We start from the raw sequence: 3,085 nt of genomic DNA, 5'->3' as shown, positions 1-3,085 counted from the left end.
AACTCAGAAATCCACCTGCCTCTGCCTCCCAAGTGCTGGGATTAAAGGCGTGTGCCACCATGCCCGGCTCCTGTTTCTCTTTTTAAAATGTATTTATTTTATGTATATGATTACACTGTCCCTGTCTTCAGACACACCAGTAGAGGGCATGGGATCCCATTANAGATGGTTGTGAGCCACCATGTGGTTGTTGGGAATTGAACTCAGGACCTCTGGAAGAGCAGTCAGTGCTCTTAACCCCTGAGCTATCTATCTCTCCAGCCCCAATACTTTCTATGTAAGAAACAATATACACTGAAAGATTCAACCGGGCGGTGGTGGCGCACGCCTTCAATCCAAGCAGCCCCAGCCAGGCTGAAGCTAAGGAAGGGTCCCCAAAGCAACCAAGTCAGCCAGCTGAATTTGCGAAAGATAGAAATAAATGAAAATTTACTTGTCTTTAAAAAAAAAAAAAAAAAAAAAGGTGGACGGATGGGCCTGGAGAAATGGATCAGCAGTTAAGAGCACTCACTGCTTTTCCAAAGGTCCTGAGTTCAATGCCCGACAACCATATGGTGGCTCACAACCATCTGTAATGGAATCCAATGCCCTCTTCTGGTGTGTCTGAAGACAATGACAGTATACTCATATACATAAAATAAATTGAAACCAAAACAAACAAACAAGGAAACAAGCCTTTTTTTCTATGAAGCTTGTAACTGATTTTTTGAAAAGTTGTTGACTTGAGAAAAATGGGGGTTGAGGGATGGGAATCATACTTTTAATCCCAGCATTCCAGAGGTAGAGGCAGGCCTCTGTGAGTTTCAAGCAAGACTGGTCTACATGGGGAGTTCCACAACAACAGGACTGGAGAGAAACCCTGTCTCAAAAGAAAACCGGGGTAGGAGGAGGCCTTAGTTGTTACAGCGCTTGCCTACTGTGCGCATGATCCTGGGTTCAATCCTCATGCAAGGCAAGACGATGTGGAGAAGAAAGAAGAGGAGCGGGGAGGAGGGGGGAGGAGGAGGAAGTGAGGCCAGGAAGCAGAGGTCAACCTGCAGCTAAGCCAGTTATGGCCAGGGGGTGGAGGAAGTGCAGGGCATGGTGGACCTGGTAGAATTATTTCTTAGGAAAGGGAATATTGGGGAAATCTTCCACCAAAGGATGCTTCCCTGTGGGGAATTGCAAGCTGGTCTCCAGTCGAGCTGAGGTCTGAACCCGAATGGTCATATTTCACCTACATGACTAGGCAGGCGTTCCCTCATGCTCCTAGAACTGTGGCCCCAGCCTAAGTTACCCCCCCCCCACACACACACAGTCCCCACAAGAGAAGCAGGGTCAGTAGTCACATAGGCAATGGCCCAAGCTTCTGACCTTCAGGCTAAACTCCTCCCCAGTTACCTAGCAACAGTAAAGACCATAAAAAGAAGCTGTTAGGCCCCACCTCACTCTCTCACTCCTTTGTTCTCTTACCTCTCACTTTTCTCACTCATCTCTCTTTCCTTTCTCTTTATCTTCTCTCTTCCTGTGCACTCCTTCCCTTATCCCTTTCTCCTATAACCCTGGGGCTACAGGGTGTGGCCCTGAGGCCCCATGTCGGGGGCTGCCCCTTGTCCACCCCCCAACCCCCCACCCCTGTCGAGTGGGTCAGAGGCTTGGATGCCCACCTGGGACTGAGTGGAAAACATCTGGCAGCTCTCCTGTGTCTGCCTGCCCAGAGCATAAGAGGAACTCTGGCCGGAAGTAGGCTATCCTCCCTTCCCTTTCTTCCCCTGTCCCTCTTATTAGTTCCCAACACTTCCCCTTGTGAATGCTGGTATAAGAAGCTGTCCAGGAGAGCTCCCTGCCCATGCCTACTCGTTGATCTGTTCACCTGACCCCCACAAGTGTGGTCATTTCTGTGTTTGCCAAACAGCTTTGCAGCTAGACTCTACAGATTGCTCCATCTGAAGTAGCAGTGATATGCATATCCAAAAGAAATTTATTTCTCAGCAGGGTGTGCAACCTGAAGACCTGAGTTCAATTCCTGGAACTCCCCACATCAAGGGGAAGGAGAGAACTGACCTCACAAAGTCATTCTCTGATCTCCACACTCCTGCTGTGACATGCATATGTAAAATGTGTATGTGTACAGGCATGGATGTGTGCTGTGTGCATGGCTTGCCTAGACCAAGGGGAAAAAAAAAAAGGAAATTGGATGGCTATATAGAGGGGTAGTGAAAGGCAAAATGGATATAGATGTTTTCTGAGCAATTCAACTTGTCCTTTTGCTTAAAAATCTTTACAGTAAAATATTAAGAGTTCCTACATTCAAGGAAATGACAGATATTTTATTTTTATCCAAAAAAGATTGACTATAGCCTGGAGACATAGATTCACTGTTGTCCTCCAATAGCGTCCCAATGTGAAACAAAGTTAAATCAAGGCATTTATTTAAATTCTTTGGTGGGGTCAGGAGGCGTGCAGTTCTGGGAAGTTGGGAAATATCTGCTACAAGTCTCAGATCCTATCTGATGACATCCTTAGCTTTAGGAGTAGAGGAAGCTAGTGGCCTGCTGTGTCTTACTGTCCTGGCGGAAAGGACATTCTCCGATATATAGCCCTAGGGTCACACTGATTGATTTGGATTATTGAAACAGTAAGCCCTAAAGAACCAAAAATTCTCCAGGAATCCACCCTGGGGGAAGATAAAAGCCAAAGTCTGATGTCAGCCAGAGAAGGGATTGCTTCTCAGGAAGAGTTCTCCGAGTTCAAGTTATTGACTGGTAGAACTAAGAATGATGGAAATTATACCTTGATCAGCACTACCTCTCTTCTCTCTCTCTCTCTTTTTATTTATTTATTTATTTATTTATTTATTTATTTATTTATTTATTATATGTAAGTACACTGTAACTGTCTTCAGACACTCCAGAAGAGGGTGTCAGATCTTGTTACGGATGGTTATGAGCCACCATGTGGTTGCTGGGATTTGAACTCTGGACCTACGGAAGAGCAATCGGGTGCTCTTACCCACTGAGCCATCTCACCAGCCCCCCCTCTCTCTCTCTCCCCCCCCGCCCCACCTCCTCCTTTTTCTTGTTCTTCAAGACAAGGTCTTGTAGGA

Source organism: Mus pahari, chromosome 12, assembly GCF_900095145.1.
Source record: "Mus pahari chromosome 12, PAHARI_EIJ_v1.1, whole genome shotgun sequence".
Classification (NCBI taxonomy): Eukaryota; Metazoa; Chordata; class Mammalia; order Rodentia; family Muridae; genus Mus; species Mus pahari.
This window is presented reverse-complemented; position numbering follows the sequence as displayed.